Source organism: Bacillus rossius, chromosome 1 (genome assembly GCF_032445375.1).
Source record: "Bacillus rossius redtenbacheri isolate Brsri chromosome 1, Brsri_v3, whole genome shotgun sequence".
Classification (NCBI taxonomy): Eukaryota; Metazoa; Arthropoda; class Insecta; order Phasmatodea; family Bacillidae; genus Bacillus; species Bacillus rossius.
The window spans coordinates 307,851,730-307,869,447 of NC_086330.1; the positions used below are offsets into that span (position 1 = coordinate 307,851,730).

The window sequence follows — 17,718 nt, forward strand, 5'->3', positions numbered from 1 at the left end:
AAACTGCCAAATTTGACGTGAAACGTCTTTAAAATAATACTGAAACATAGGATAACAGAAAAGGAATTTGTACCGTAATGAAAATGTATTTATCGTCTTGCCTTGATAAAGGTATTAAAGCTGTAACACCGAGTGTCTGGATATTGCTACGCAATGGTTATATAACCTTCATTTGGTTTTTTTCCAGACGATTATTGTTCTACCGTAAATAATTGGTTTGTTGTTTCCAATAAACCGGTTGTATAGCTCCAAATTCAAAAGTTATACAAGCCTTGTGAAGCACCTTGGACCATACATTAAACATATATATATATATATATATATATATATATATATATATATATATATACTAGCTGTACCCTGCCACGCTTCGCTGTGGCACATTGTGATTGAATAGTTGAGAAATGAGAAACAAAACAATGAAAACATTTCATATAAGTTTAATTTTGCAATATTTGTGGATATACAATATTTTTTTGTTTTTCCACTGTATGCGTAGATATAAAGACTATCTGGTTTTCCGACTCGGTAACACGCAGCATACAGTTGTCCATGTGAAAAGCAATCCGCATCTAAATCTAAACCACACAATTCTAAAGATTGACTTAGAGCTTTATTGATTGTGATTGCAAATGCCAATCGAATTGGGAATTGCAATCTTTTAAATTGAAATGGTCTATCGGTCGGAATCATGGGTATTCGAGGAATGAGGACATCTTCCCCTTTGAAAGGCCCCGTTAAAATCGTTGCTTCCACTACGTTATTCATTAATTTCTTAACTGAAAGTCGCATGCTGTTGCAGAGTTTTGGCTGATTAATATTCCGCAAGAGCATAATTGGCACACCTATTTTCAATTTAAGTATGTGTGATGGTATCCCTGGCAGATCAAGTGAGTTTAAAAATTCCGTTGGATAATTAACTACATCATCTGCTTCCACAATGGTGTCTATCGACTTATATGAAATTTCATCACTTTGAATACTGGATTGAATAACATTATTAAGTTGATATACATATTTATTCTTTGCGGCAAGGATAGCTCTTTCACTGAGCCAATCGTGATTTCTATGATTTTTTTGAACGTCAGGAAATACTTTTCGATCAGTTCTTCTTTCGATGTTACTAAATTACAAAAATGATCGGGAAATGATATTCGTCTAGACGTCTCATCGACTGGCAGCTGTCCGTTTCCAATTTCCAGTAACTGTCGTGAGAATACCTCAGCTGATGGATCATTCTGCAACTGGACACGCATATTCTTAGTCAACTGCAATGTACGTACATGCCGCCATAGTGTTGAACATTTCAGGCAAGCATTTATTGAGAAATTACAGGCAATGTTTGCCTAAAGTCTCCTGTTAGCAATATCAATGCATTCCCGAATGGTTGAACGTTTCCACGCAAATCTCGTAACGATCGATCAAGAGAGTAGTATAGCATAGTATGTCCGAGATCTGGCTTCTGGCTGTGGAGCCGAGAGCCGGCTCCGCCATCTTGGATTGTGACGTCACGGCGGCCATCTTGGATGGTTGTGACCTTGACCTTTGACCTTGACCTTGAATTTGATCCTCAAAAATCGCCAAAATTGGGCAAAATTTGCCCAAAATTCCTCAAAATTCGCCAAAATTTCCATTTCTGTGGAAAAAAAGTTCCACCAAAAAATCTCAAAAAATTCCACAAATTAAAAATTTCTCTTTTCGAGGGAAAAATTTCCCGTTTCGAGGGAAAAATTCCCGTTTTTAGTCCTTAAAAATCCCAGCGGCTGAAAATTCCTAAAACTGGCTTAAGCATCCTTAACTCAAGCCTCAGTTAAGCCATTTCTAGGAATAAGGATACCATGACCGCCATCTTAGATTATGTCGTCACCGTTGCATTTTCCGTTACGGTCGCCATCTTTAACTTTTTTATTTATTATCCGATTTTAATAAAAAAAATTCAAATAATAAAATTTTAATAAAAATATTTCCAAAACATACATTAACGACACGGAGCTCAGAGTCCTCGGTTCGAACCCGACGAATGCAAAAAAATGAAAATGGTGACCGATCCTTCCTCACAGTGGCTGCAGGCAGACTGGCCCCCCCACCACTTTTTTTCAAAGCATATATAACATCATCTAGTATGACGTCATGTCCGCCATCTTGTCTTCGTCTGCTGGAAGCCATCATCATTGTATCGTCGGCTAGAGTGCGCTGACGCCATGTTAGTTTAATTCTTACCCGCTAGAGTGCAGTAATCATTTACTACTGTGACACCCGCCATCTTGTCATTTGGCCGCCATCTTGAAAATCCGTGATTATTTAGCTAGAAAATCGGGAATAATTCCAAAATTCATCAAAAAATTAACTTATTAGAATTCTGATTGATTATATCGATTCCCGGCCTTGGTTCGATCCCCTAGCCGATACAAACCAACTTTAATATTTTAAAAAAGTACCACTAAAGTGTTAGGTTTGAGAAAATAAAAAACACCACAAGTTCTTTTAAAAAAAATTTATTACATAAATTCAATACACTACTACAAGTACAAAAAAAATACACAGACAAATTACTAAAGCCTTGTGGATTTCTCGATTGAAACAGTCTTCTTACTATACAGACTAAGTCCTTTACATGACTTTAAATGTCTATTCAGTTTATCAGGTCGACATATTGGTACACCGCAATTTGCACACAAAGCAGAATTATCGACTTCATTAAAAGGACAGTGATATATTTCATGTTGTTTTGCACTTCGAATAGTTGCTAATGTTTTGTTACAAAATATACAGCTTGATTCTGATGAATGTACAGCCAGTCTATTACAATTCCTGAGGTGTCGTTTTAATCTTCCATATTGTACAAACTTGCTTAAACATCTGTTGCACTGATATTTAATGCGTTCAGAGTTATCACTACAATTGTGTATTACATAATCACGTAATTTCAAGTTTTTGATCTTCTCGCAGTACGTGCAGCCGGATGATGGAACACCGTTGGATGCACCTTCCTTCATCAATGCCACTGGAACTGTTGACAACCATTGTAACACTGCTGACATGTTAACTTCTGAAGCCGTTGAGGTCTGCTCTGCAGAAGATGTTGCACGCGACGAAATCTCCTGCTGTGCTGAGAGAGCAGGTGTAGCTGTAGACGTCGATGTCATCGTGCTCTGCACTGATGATGGTAGACCTTCGATCCAGGTTGGTGTTGATACTGGTAATGATGCCATCGAGTTCTCAAGAATAGCTAGATACTGGTCTATTAATCAAGTCTAACTATCCGAGCCGTTCATCACCGCAGCCAGAGACGGACTGAAGTCCATATCACCTGGGGTCTCACTTATATAGTCTCATTAGCCGGTACAACACATGAGTCAAATCAATAACCATGTTCATTATACGTCTCGGAGCATTTTTTATAATGAAGATGCAAGCTATCGAGACGTGAAATTAGTTTATTGCACTTTTTGCACTGAAACAGTATTCTTTGAGCATTATTCTGACAGCTGCTTCTTTCATGTCTGCGCGCATTTGAAGTTCTAGTAAATGGTGCGTCACAGTATTTGCACTGACGCAATGTACGCTCTTCATTAGTTGAAGTCTGGAATGCAGATGGTGAAACTTCAGCTGATGATGGAACAGCACGTATCGTTGTCTCCTCTGCAGCAGGTATCGGGATCTTCACAGCTGTCGTCACCTCAGCCATTGAGCCCTCCGCTGCCATGGTCTCCTCTGCTAATGGTATCGGGATCTCCGACTCCATCATCGTTGCTGCCATCGAGGTCCCAGCTGCTGTCGGTAAACATTCTATTCCGCTCGACATAACTAAATCTCACGAAACTTAATGGAGAGAGCACGTCCGTACTGCACCGCGACCAGAGGTGAACTGCGGGTCCAGTCGTCCGAACCTCGCTTATATACCCGCGGTCTACTGGTATACCTCATGAGTCAAAATAATGTCTGTATTTAAAATTATTTTTTTATTAGGTACCTAAAAATTGTAGAAATAAAAAGCATACGAGTTCAAGTTTTACACATTTATTTATAAAGAGTACACAAATACATATTAGGTTAAGGAATCAAGCATTTTCACAAGCAAAGTCTTTAATGCCGCACGAACTGACACGTCGACTCCGGTTCCAACTGGTTCGTTGACTCCGGTTCCAACTGGTTCGCAGGCCACAGGATCAGGAACACAGGTTTCCAGCTGGTCATCTTCTGTGACGTTGACAACTCCGACAAGACATGGTCGATGACGTCTGTGACCACGTCTACGCCTGGGCTTTGGCTCAGTGCTAGTTGGGACAGATTCACTGCCTGAACTGCGACGACGAGACGCACACCGTTTGGACGTCTGCGTAGAAGCATCACAGGTCGCAACAGGTTGCAACACGTCCATGTTTGGTGTTGCACATGCAGACGAGGCGACAACCTCAGCGATGCTGGCAGGAAGGATTGTGTGTGGTCTCATGTGATAGACGGTACAGTTTCCAGGTTCGCAACAATCTACCAGCTGCTGGGTCGGTTCGTAGGACACAGGAAAGTGCGAAAACCGCCAATGCTGAGCGCCTCCATCACAGGTTTCTGTATATGTACGTAGATACCCGGAATCCCAGTAGCTGTACTCGACACTGCTGAAGCTAGGTCTTGCGCTCACATACACGTTAGCAGGATGAAACGTAAACATCTTCTTGCAGGCCGAACGACAACTGAAGGCACGTACGTATGTACGCCATTTATATATGCAGGCTCCTACTAACACTGTGTGTGCCATTTCTGCATTAACTGCGAGTTTGTACAGGCACAGACACGTTCAAACTTGTCACGTAGCTGCACGGCGTATATTGCACTAAGCTTGCGCAGGGAAGGACAGCCGTAGTCGGTCTGTATATCTACAATTTCAGCTGCTCCGACGTCACACAGTTCTCGTAGCCATTTCTTCTGTTCAGGTCCAGCGACGTAGATTATTTCGTTTTGCAGTAGTAAATCTTCAATAGTGTTTTTCACTTGGTGGTACGGAATTTTTCCTTCGTCCCACTCTAGTCCATGATAATATTTACATAACCATTCATTCGACCGTTTACTTTTTTCGTCTAGTAGTTTCCACGGATACGGAGGTCGGAAGCTGCGGGTTCGAGTCTTGTCTCCAGAGGTGACGCTAATTTCCTTGAGCACGAATCCGTTTTGGCTCTGGAAACCTTGCAGGTTGCAGTACATCTTGTCGCTAGCAATGCTCGGTCGTAACTAAATTATCATAGAAAACGAAACGGTATTTATGTCAGAATTTTCACAAGTTTGTCTCGACAATTGTACGAAGCAAGCCGATCGTGAAGTATCAGACGAAAAGCATAGGTGTTTGGCGGAATATTTCCGCTAGTCGTTATCTCGATCCTACAGTCGATGATGTTTGAATTTATACGATCATCCTGTTTGGAAACGTCAAACACCATTAACGGTGCCTTGTTCTTGAAACTGTTGGGACTCAGTATCGGTGACTGTATCCGACCGTAGTAAGCTTGCTGAAACTTGGCATACATTTGATATGCTAGAAGAAATCTTCCACTTTCAAAATCCATGTTCATGTCAACGTACGGATAACTTTCGCTGTTTAAAAATATTTTTACATTACGTATTTGACAGTTATCGAATATGGAGCGACTTACTCCTGCATTAAGCTGTCTTCCGGTCTGAAGTCCGACGATGATGTATCTTGGTTTTTCCGTAGCGAAGCTGGACTTTACTATCCAATTGATACGCTGACTATGAGGCAAGCCAGGATAAGTTTCCAGGCTCCAGGATCGGAATGGCACATCGAAGTTCTTGCCATTTTCTATGTTCTTCAACATCTTGACTCGCTCAACGGTGCTCACTTGGATGTGGGGCAGCATCCACTCGATAGACTGAAGTGTTAGCGAAACATCTTGAGGGTTTTCAGCAGCGGCGACAATTGCATTAATGTGCGTGTTGGCTAGAAGCAGTACGAGCTCTTGTTTCGAATTAATGATTATATGCTTGTAGTCCTCAGCGAATCCGAGAAGCATGGACAGAGGAACACAAACTTCGAACTTTCCTTCGGCATAAACCGGAAGCTTATATTCATCCTCGAGAGCCCAACCGGCCATCTTTGCAGCAGACAGTTCATTTGGCGTGAGCGAAAGGTAATTTTTCATAGCAGATGTTATGCCTACATCTCTCGTCTGGTCTACCTCGACACCATTGAGTACATAAGTAATGCGCTCGATTAGGTGAAGAATACCATTGCAGGATATTGATGTCGTTGTCGGATGCGTACCATCCGCTTTTGTAAGCGTGCCTCTTATACGTAGAAATGACTGCGAAGGTAAAGTACAAATATCTTGGTGCTGTACAGCAATGCGTACTTCCGATGGTAGTGCGTACGGTCCGAGCAGGAAAGGCTGGTACTCGTGCAATTCCATTTTCGTAATGCTGTCATCAAAAATGACCGGATCTTCCACGTTGAGGATTTCGTCTTCCATATTTATTCGGCACTTGTCCAATACTGAGGAGATACTTTATGTTGTCAGGTGTTAACGCACCGATGTCTGGTAGAGAACTGTTCTTATTCACGACAATACGATTTCTTTTATAACTGTTCGGTGTTACGAACTTTATGCCCATCGCTTCAAGTGCAGACGTAATGTAATTTCTTCGTCTTGAAAATTCACCAATCGTCCTCGCTGGTCAACGATTCGGACGACGACTTCGTGTGCGCACTTCACGACGACTGGAACGTAAATGATACTTTGCGGTACTTCTACCAGTTTATATCCTGGCGGGACCATCGGCGAAAACTCGTGAATCATGTTGCTTAGTCTTCCGTTGAGATACGTTCCACTTGCCAAATTACAGTTTATTCTTATGACATTCACAGGCAAAATGTTTACTGCGCGCGTAGATTCGTACGTTCTTCCTGTACCATACACCTTTGATTCGAATCCGAGCATCGTACCTATGGTCCCAGGTTTCGTAAAGTCGACATTTTCACTGCATGTTAGAATGCTTTTTTGAGTGTTTGGATTTCCACGCAGTTGAAAGTCTACATCCTGTGGTAACATATCCCTGATGTAATTTGCAATGTCATCTATTTCGTAAGAGCCAACAGGTAACTGTATTTCATGAGCGGTCCCATCGCTTTTCAGGAAGCATATCTTGCAGTTTTCCTCGTCGATATTAGGTATGGCATTATACGTTTGAAAATCTACGAGTCCGATACACCATTCTCCGTCTAAATCCAGAGGCGGGAAATGAACCGCCCGCAGCTCAGATGCGTGACCTGTCAGGGTAAGTGTTATCGACATGACTAATAAATTATCGTCACTGCACAACCTTTAAGTAGCAATTTTTATTGGTCAGCTAATTTTTGTTTGTTAAAAAGCGAAGATACAAGTGTCCGCAGTTTGTTTGATTTGGCCTCTGTTCCGTTTCGTAATTGTAAAACAACATAGTGGACCGGCCCAGGTACAACCTAAGTTCTGGCGGAGGGCGTAAATTACCGAAACTGTCGTAGTACTCGGCCATGTTTCCAGTCTTTACATAGGCTACCCAGTGCGTGCCTCGACCCGCCGACGTGTCTAAATTAATTATGGCGCACTCACGTGTCTTTGGCTTGCTGGGCAAAGTGTCTCGCATAAACACGCCGCGGAAATTTGCTATTTTAAGTTTGCGTGCGTACTTTATTAAATCTACGTTGGTGAGCGGACGTTTCGGCAAAGAACTTAGGATTTTTTCATTCGTTTCTTTTTCATGCCTCGGCCTGTCTTGTGAGGTCGTAAGTACAGTCCTGCGCCGTTTTTTTTACCGATGGCAATGGCTTCCATGCTGGCATTGTGTCGCTGTGCTTCTTTTAACTGCTTGCGCTCATTCTTCGAAGTGTTAACTGCCCGCACTATACCGCTCGTTGCACCGATGAGGCCGCCGAGAACACCCAATGCAGGCAAAAGCAAAGGAAGAAATCCTCCTATAATCTTCTTGTCGAGAGTCTGTAATTTTTGCTTGGCTTTTTGCACACCTGCACCGATCTTGCGTTTGGTCTTGCGCGAGTTAGTCTTTGACTTGATGGAGCCGGCTCGACGAGCGCCCAGTCCTAATTTCGTCTTTGCCTTCATGATCTTAGATACGCCCCACGCTGCGATTTTCTCTCCTAGTCCCGCGTCCGGCGATTTGCTTATATCTTCAGCTTCGTGTGCCAATATCTGATCTGCTCTGTGCCTAGATTCCAGATCCTTGCTTAATGAATATGCGATATCGTGCTGCTTGCACTTTTCGTCGAGAGAATTAATGCCCACGTCACCGCGAGCTAACCTTTTCGCTAGTTTAGTGCCGGGGCCGCAGAATCTGTAGCCGGGAATGTGTAGCTCGAATGGTAGTTTGTTTATCAGCGAGTTTACGAGTCCCGCGCCGATGTGTTTTTTGTTCTTACCTCTTCGAGTCATTACGCACAACTGACCAGAAAGTATAAATGTGTTTGATTTTATACAATTACTTTAGTACAATGCAGGTCGTCAAGCAAGACGTGTGTTTGCCCGTGCGCATTACGCAAGACGATGTATTTAGTGCGCGTGAATCACGACATGGCTTACTGTTGCCTTCTGCTGTACGATGCATAATGGCGGGTCCGTCCAACTGCGGCAAGACGTGTGTTTTACTGAGTTTACTGGAGGAACCAAATGGTCTTCGGTTCGAGAACGTTTACTTGTATTCCAAGTCGTTGCAACAGCCAAAGTACCAGCGCCTAGCAACTGTTCTACGATCTGTGGATGGTCTGGAGTATTTTCCGTTTAGCGATAATACCGATGTTGCACCTCCAAGCGAAGCAAAAGCCAATTCCGTGTTTGTTTTCGACGATGTAATGTGCGAGAAACAAGGCATAATACAAGAGTACTTTTCCATGGGCAGACACGCCAAGGTAGACTGCGTTTACCTGTGTCAGACGTACAGTCGTATTCCAAAACATCTCCTACGAGACAACGCAAATGTCATAGTTTTGTTTCGCATGGACGAACTTAATTTACGCCACGCTTATGATGATCACGTAAACACCGACATGACATTCCAGGAATTCAAAGACATGTGCTGCTTGTGTTGGAAAGAAGAACACGGATTCCTAGTTATAGTCAAAGACTGGCCTATATATAAGGGCAGGTACAGACGAGGTTTCGATCAGTTTATCACCAAACATGAGTCATAGCATTTCGAAATTCGGTCGTAGCAGTCGAGACTTACGTACTGCTCTCAAGTCTCATGACGACGTTATCCGCAAATACATTTCGCTACTGGCTCAAAAAGTAGACGGGGTGAAAAAGGAATTTCTTGAGTACCTTGTAGCCATAGACCAGCGCGTGGAAGCTTCGGATTCTCGCATTCGCGACATGATCGAAGTTTCGAATGCACAAAGACGTGACGATCTGAGGACGTTTCAAAGTAGTCTGAAAGCATCACTATCTCAATCGTCAACAAATTCAGATTTGGCCAAACACAAGAAAGAAGTTTCTGCGAACGAATAAAAAAGTATATAAGGAGGTCTTGCAATAAGTTTTCAGCCAGTACAATGTCGGACCTGGCCAGTGACCTTCATCGAGCTATACAGTCTGTTCGTGAAAAATATTTACTTGCTAGACGAACCAGACTTGCACGTGAGATGGAAAATGAGGAGATATTTAAACCAATCACTAGTCGCCTCGACGAACTTAAAAACAAGGAAGAACCAGCCTTCATTGTGAAGACAGAAGTTGAAGATGAAATGCCGACTGTAAAGAAGAGAAAGTATGAACCAGATCGAGAAGAAGAGGACTTAACAAGTACAGAGTCCATGCACAAGAAAAAAATACCGAAAAAGGGACATCAAGTTAATGCAATGGTCCGACCATACCTGACATCGTTTACGAACCGGAATAATGACACGACCTACGGAGTGTACAGAAAACATAATAAGTGGTTCCTCGGTGCTAAAGAAATAGACTTTCTACCAGGAAACATCGTGCGCGTAGCAGAGTTCAAAACGCGCGGGACTCCGGGTCTGTACGAATTGCTGTTTCGCAGGGAACCTAAAGGATATTCTCACAACGACTTACAAGAGTACAAAAAACTGCTAGAGCTAACCAATGCACATTTTCGCGATAACGATCCAGATAGTGGTGTATATAAAGATGTAGATCATGAAAAAATGGACATTCTCGCCAATCTCTTCAGTGAACTAACAATACACGGAGAAGGTTTAAAAAGGCTAGAAAGTGGTCAGACATTTGACTATGTATATTGGGACGACCCTAATGAATTAGTTGATCGCCTTAGAATTATACATGCTTCGCTTAGTGTAGGAAACTATTCGCACATCAACGAAATAGTCTCTATACTTGAAGAACTGAAGGAAGCCGGCTACATACAATGAGTCGAACCGGAATCGCTCGCGAACTTCATGCTCCTGCTAGACGAAAATACCTTCGTCGCAAAGTCATAGTTCGTGGAATTGATGATTTATTCCAGGCGGACCTTGTTGAGATGATACCGTATTCCCGATTGAATAAAGGTTTCAAGTACATGTTGACAGTCATCGATGTTTATAGCAAGTTCGCTTGGGCTAGACCTGTAAAATCAAAGACTGCAACTGACGTAACCAAGGCCATGAAAAATATTTTGCGTGATGGACGTGTACCGTCGCACCTGCAAACGGACCTCGGGAAAGAATTCTACAATGCAACCTTCAAGGCTTTGATGAAGAAGTATGGCATCAAACACTACTCTACATTTAGTAACGTCAAGGCCTCCGTTGTCGAAAGGTTTAACAGAACTTTGCGTTCCAAGATGTGGCGACAGTTCACGGCTAACGGAAATTACAAGTGGCTTGACATCTTGCCGAAACTAATAAGCGAGTATAATTCCACGGTGCATTCTACCACGAAAATGAAGCCAAAGGACGTAACGGACAATCGCCTGCTTCAAACAGTGTTTTCCAACACGAAGAAGAAAGATCCACGAAAGCGTAAAGCTAACGTCGGTGACATTGTGCGAATCTCCAAGCAGAAAGGTATCTTCGAGAAAGGTTTCACTGCAAACTGGAGTCCCGAACTTTTCCGTGTGACACATGTTCGTGAATCAGAGCCTAGGACCTACTACCTCGAAGATTTGGACCACAAACCTATCCATGGAGGCTTCTATGCCGAAGAGATTCAGCCTACGTTGTATCCCGATACATACTTGGTGGAGAAGATTATAAAACGAAGAAATGGACGGTCCTACGTCAAGTGGTGGGGCTTTCCACCTCGCTTTAATTCGTGGGTGGCAGATGCAGATGTCGAGAAATCCACAAAACTTTAGTAATTTGTCTGTGTATTTTTTTTGTACTTGTAGTAGTGTATTGAATTTATGTAATAAATTTTTTTTAAAAGAACTTGTGGTGTTTTTTATTTTCTCAAACCTAACACTTTAGTGGTACTTTTTTAAAATATTAAAGTTGGTTTGTATCGGCTAGGGGATCGAACCAAGGCCGGGAATCGATATAATCAATCAGAATTCTAATAAGTTAATTTTTTGATGAATTTTGGAATTATTCCCGATTTTCTAGCTAAATAATCACGGATTTTCAAGATGGCGGCCAAATGACAAGATGGCGGGTGTCACAGTAGTAAATGATTACTGCACTCTAGCGGGTAAGAATTAAACTAACATGGCGTCAGCGCACTCTAGCCGACGATACAATGATGATGGCTTCCAGCAGACGAAGACAAGATGGCGGACATGACGTCATACTAGATGATGTTATATATGCTTTGAAAAAAAGTGGTGGGGGGGCCAGTCTGCCTGCAGCCACTGTGAGGAAGGATCGGTCACCATTTTCATTTTTTTTGCATTCGTCGGGTTCGAACCGAGGACTCTGAGCTCCGTGTCGTTAATGTATGTTTTGGAAATATTTTTATTAAAATTTTATTATTTGAATTTTTTTTATTAAAATCGGATAATAAATAAAAAAGTTAAAGATGGCGACCGTAACGGAAAATGCAACGGTGACGACATAATCCAAGATGGCGGTCATGGTATCCTTATTCCTAGAAATGGCTTAACTGAGGCTTGAGTTAAGGATGCTTAAACCAGTTTTAGGAATTTTCAGCCGCTGGGATTTTTAAGGACTAAAAACGGGAATTTTTCCCTCGAAACGGGAAATTTTTCCCTCGAAAAGAGAAATTTTTAATTTGTGGAATTTTTTGAGATTTTTTGGTGGAACTTTTTTTCCACAGAAATGGAAATTTTGGCGAATTTTGAGGAATTTTGGGCAAATTTTGCCCAATTTTGGCGATTTTTGAGGATCAAATTCAAGGTCAAGGTCAAAGGTCAAGGTCACAACCATCCAAGATGGCCGCCGTGACGTCACAATCCAAGATGGCGGAGCCGGCTCTCGGCTCCACAGCCAGAAGCCAGATCTCGGACATACTATGCTATACTACTCAAGAGTTTCAAGCGATTTTTTATGTGCCATCGTGCATTCATCCCAAACAATTAGTTTACATTTTTGTAATACTTATCCCATACCGGATGCTTTGGAAATATTGCACGTAGGAGTCTCGATGATTTGCATGTTTATTGGAAACTTTAGAGCTGAATGCGCAGTTCTTCCACCTGGTAACAATGTCGCAGCTATTCCAGACGAAGCAAGAGCTAAGGCTATGTCATTTTTTTTTATCGAACCGTTGCTAGAATCAATCTAATTAGGAATGTTTTCCCAGTTCCTCCTGGCGCATCCAAGAAGAAGATCCCCCCCAATTCCATCATTTATCATTTGCATTATGCGATCATAAATGTCTTTCTGTTCACGCTTTAATTTGGGAATGTTCGATTGGACATATGTCTGAATATCATCAATGTTATAACTCTGTTCACGGCGTAAATCTACATCAAATGCAGCAGTCGCAGTTCGGGTTGGTGCTGGCATTCCTAATTGACTAAGAACTTTATTTGCAACAGAAACATCTACATGCAATCCCACATCAAGTGGTGATAGACCCATACAAAACATAACCTCTACTTACGATTTGGATAACGGCGCAGCTCAATCGAGACACGATCACACTAAAGTACCTCATTCATATTGTATAATTAGTCCCATACCGGTATGCTCAGTCATTTTTTAATTATTGCACCTTACAATAAAAACATTCTCATTGTATATAGCCATTTCCCGTACGCTTCACTTGACGTAGTTTTTTCCATTGCTAAGAGAAATCCTTTGGCATGGAGAAACGTTTCCATAACAGAAAATGCGTGTTTTTTTGTTTTTATTGGTGAGAAAACACATTAATAAAATGGCGCAGTTACTTTTCCGCGGTCGCGGGTATGTTGCTGACGTGAAAAGTAGATAAAAACAATCCTTGATGCGGGTTGTATATAATGGTAAAATTTCAGCTCGATCGGTGCAGAACTTTTTGAGTTTTTGAAGCGTACACAAACCAACATAACATATATATATATATATAATATATATATATAAAGATATATATATATGTGTGTGTATGTGTGTGTAGCCTCGTGGCTACGGACTGTGATCGGGACGAGTAGGATCGCATTTCAATGAAACACAGTATAGTTGAAGGCGTCCTTTATTGGCGGCAGCGAGAACTCGTACAAAATGCTATGACCAACCCTGTGCGCGTGGCTGTATCCCGAGCCGGACTGGCTCGCATCTCGGGTCTCCCTCGCTGCGTGCCAGACCCCCCAGGGCGGGGGTGGCCTGCCGGCCTAACGGTACTCCTGGGGGGCGCGCGGCCTGCCAGCTGTCCGCTCGCCCGCAGGGAACCCATGAAGCCGGAGGGCTCTGGTCACCGCTGCAGGCAGCCGCGACCATGGCCGCTACAGCACCCCCGTGCCAGTGATGTGCCACATCACGAAAAACCGCCCTGCAGGCGGTCGGGGAAGCGTACACGACGCCCGGCCCGCGTCACAGGAGGCGCGGGGGCAGTCGTGGTGGGCCCCCGATGTTGCTGAGGAGGTGTTTCCCCCACAGGAGGGGGGGCGACTGCGGCTGGTGGCACCTGGTCGGCCAAGACGTAGGCAGGCTTGAGTCGATCGATGGAGACCGTGGTGCGCCGGCCATGCATCAGGAGAGTTGCAGTTTTCGGAGTTCTGCCGAGTACTGGGAAGGGGCCCTCGTAGGGCGCGTGCAGGGACCCCTTTTGCCCCTCGCAGCGGACGAAGACCTCAGTGGCTGTCGGAAGGTCCCTGGAGACAAACGGCCTTGTCCCACCATGCCGCGAGCCGCTGACTGGCCGCAGGTCACGGAAGTGCAGGCGGAGGTCCGTCACCAGGCTGGGGGCATCGAACCGAGGGGCATCCGGATGTTCTCCGAGAAATTCTCCCGGTAGACGCAGGGGCTGGCCATAGACCAACTCCGCAGTGGAGGCACGAAGGTCGTCCCGCCAGGCGGCTCGAATGCCGAGCAAGACAGTAGGTAGGACATCTACCCAGTGCTCGGTAGCATGGCAGCGGATGGCTGCCTTGAGCGAACGGTGCAACCTCTCCACAATCCCGTTGGAGGCCGGGTGGTAGGCGGTGGTCTGGAGGTGAGTCATGCCCACCAAGGCGGCGAGGGCCGCGAACAGGGAGGATGTGAATTGTCGGCCTTGATCGGTGGTAGCTCTCAGGGGGGCGCCAAAACGTGCCACCCATGTGGTGTAGAAGGCTCTGGCGACTGTAGCTGCCTCGATGTTCTCGACAGGCACGGCCTCTGGCCAGCGGGAGAAGCGGTCAACCATGGTGAGGCAGTAGCGAAAGCCTCGGGAACATGGAAGGAGCCCGACCAGGTCTATATGGACATGGTCGAACCTGGAGGAAGGAGTTATGAAAGATCCTACCGGCGAGGAGGTGTGCCGTGCTATCTTCGACTGCTGGCATGGTATGCAGGATCGGGCCCACCGTCGACAATCTGCTTGCATGGATGGCCAGACGAACCGTTGTGAGACCAACTTCCCTGTGGCCTTGATGCCCGGGTGCGCCAGCCGGTGCACCATGTCAAATGCCGCTCGGCGCATCTGTGGAGTCAGGAAAGGCCGAGCTGTCGGTGTGGACATATCGCAGTAGATTTCCAGTGGCGAGTCCGGGATCTTGACCTTCGTCAGCCGCAGGCTGGAGTCGCGCTGCAGGAACTGCTGCAACTCCTCATCCGCTGCTTGAGCCTGCGCCAGAGCATGAAAGTCGACTGGAGCTGTGACCGATTCCACCCGGGACAAGGAGTCCGCCACGGTATTGGCCGAGCCGGGAATATGGCGAATGTCTGTCGTGAATTGTCCAATGAAGTCGAGGTGCCTGGCTCGGCGTGGAGAGCACTTGTCAGAGTTTTGGGCAAAGGCAAAGACTAGAGGCTTATGGTCCGTAAGGATGGCAAAATCCCTGCCCTCGACCATATAGCGAAATTGCCGAACAGCTAGGTAGATGGCGAGGAGCTCCTTGTCATAGGCTCCATACTTCTGCTGCGCTGGGTTCATCTTCGCAGAGAAGAATGCCAAGGGTTGCCAGTGGTTGCGTACCTGTTGCTGGAGTACCGCTCCTACTGCAAAGTCCGAAGCATCTGTCACGAGAGCCAGGGGGGCATCGGGGATAGGGTGGGCCAGCAGGGTCACCGAGGCGAGCCTGGCCTTACAATCTTCGAACGCCGTGCTGCTCTCGGCCGTCCAGACGATGGTATCTTTGCCTTTGGCTGCCCCTCGTAAGAGCTCATGCAGGGGGGCCTGTGCTGCCGCAGCCCTAGGAACGAACCGTCGATAGAAGTTCACCATGCCAGTGAACTGGCGCAGCTGCTTTGCTGTGGTAGGCTTGGGGAAGTCCAGGATAGCACGGACTTTCTCTTGCAGAGGTTGGGAGCCGTCGGCTGTGATGGTGTGTCCCAAAAATGTGACGCAGGACTCGCCAAAGACACACTTGCTAGGGTTGATGAGAAGCCCATAGTTCGTGAGGCGGTCGAAGAGCTCAGTCAGATGCTGCAAATGCTCGGTCTCGTCCTGGGAAGCCACCAAAATGTCATCCAGGTACGATACACAAAAGTCAAGGCCTCGGAGGACCTCGTCCATGAACCGCTGGAATGTTTGTGCAGCATTGCGGAGGCCAAAAGACATGAACGGGAATTCAAACAATCCGAATGGAGTGGTTATGGCGGTCTTGGGGATGTCCACCGTGGCGACTGGGATCTGACTGTACGCTCGGACTAAATCGATGGTGGAGAAGATGGTCTTGCCATGCAATGAGTGCGAGAAGTCCTGCATGTGCGGGATGGGGTACCTGTCCAGGATGGTTCGGGCGTTCAGCAGTCTGTAGTCCCCACAAGGTCGCCACTCTTCTCCTCTCTTGGGCACCATGTGGAGAGGAGAAGACCAAGGGCTGTCAGACGATCGGGCCGTGCCCTGCTTAATCATAGCCTCGAATTCCCCCCTGGCCACGCGCAACCGATCTGGAGCCAAGCGGCACGGCCTGCTGTGCACTGGCTGTCCTGGCGTGGTGTTGATATGGTGCACGGTGGAGTGCTGCACTGGCTGGGGGAAGCCTGCAGGCCATGTAAGGCTGGCGAACTTGTGTAGTAGCTCGGGGTACGGCGGAGTGGGTGCAGGCGTTTTGACGCTACAAACTTGACTTGTGGTAATGGTACAAACCGAGGTGAGAGAAGTAGTGCTGTCCACTAGGTGTCGATTCCGGATGTCAACTAGCAAGCCAAAGTGATAGAGAAAATCTGCCCCAAGAATGGGCTTAGTTACTTCGGCCACCACAAACCGCCAGACCAAGTCCCTTCGAAGTCCTAAGTTTAGGGTGAGTGTGACAAAGCCGTAGGTTGCGATCTGCGAGCCGTTGGCGGCCACCAGGGAGTAGTCGGACTGAGGGCGCCTGCCTGGCATGAGGGTACGCGGGTAGACACAGATATCGGAGCCAGTATCGATGAGGTACAGTACCTTGGTAACCCGCTCCGTGATGAACAGGCGGCGGCCGGTAGGCAGGGAAGGGTCGCCAGCCGCCATCAACGCGTCCCCTTGTCGTTTCCCGTCTGGTACGTACAGGGCGCGGTGCACCTGTGGGCTGCGTCCCCGAAACGGCGATGGTACCAGCAGGCTCCTGGCGGGCCCTTACTGCGGGAGCGGGAGCGGTATCCCGCGGGCGGCGAGCCATCTGAGCGACTCCTGCGCTGCGTGCTGATGGTGGCAACTGCCGCGATCTCTTGCCGCAATGTCGCGGCCATTTCCCCGATCTTCGCGGACATCAGGGCTGCCATCTTTTCCACCATCGCCTCCAGGGAGGACACTGCAGCCGCCTGCGGCTGGGGGTTGGTATCCGCAATGGCGTCGGCCAGGTCGGCCAACGCATCCAATGATGCGTTAGTCTGCGTGGCCAGAATCGCTTGGGTAGGCGATGGGAGCCGACCCAGCCATAAGGATCGCAGGAGGTCGTCTGGGATAGCTGTCCCCGCCAGGCCGCGGAGGTGTCGGAGGAACTGGGATGGACGCCGATCGCCCATCTCTTCGGTCTCCAGCAGCTGCTTGGTTTTCCTTGCTTGCGAAGCACTTAGCCTCTTGACCAGCTCCGTTCTCAGTTTCTCATATTTGCCCGTGGCTGGAGGTTGAGTGAGGATGTCGCGTACCTCGGTAGCATAACGGGAGTCCAGGTTGCCTGCCACGTAATGAAATTTCGTACTGTCTGCGGTTATTCCTGCAATCGCGAACTGGTTTTCGACTTGCGCGAACCACATCTCGG

The 17,718-nt window shown here is 46.2% G+C and overlaps 1 protein-coding gene across 7 annotated transcripts in view; it reads right to left on the reverse strand.

The window, feature by feature from the left end:
* The window catches only part of LOC134527877 (very long chain fatty acid elongase 7-like), a 213,960-nt gene that overhangs the window by 52,267 nt on the left and 143,975 nt on the right, over nt 1-17,718 (reverse strand). The window lies entirely within an intron of this gene.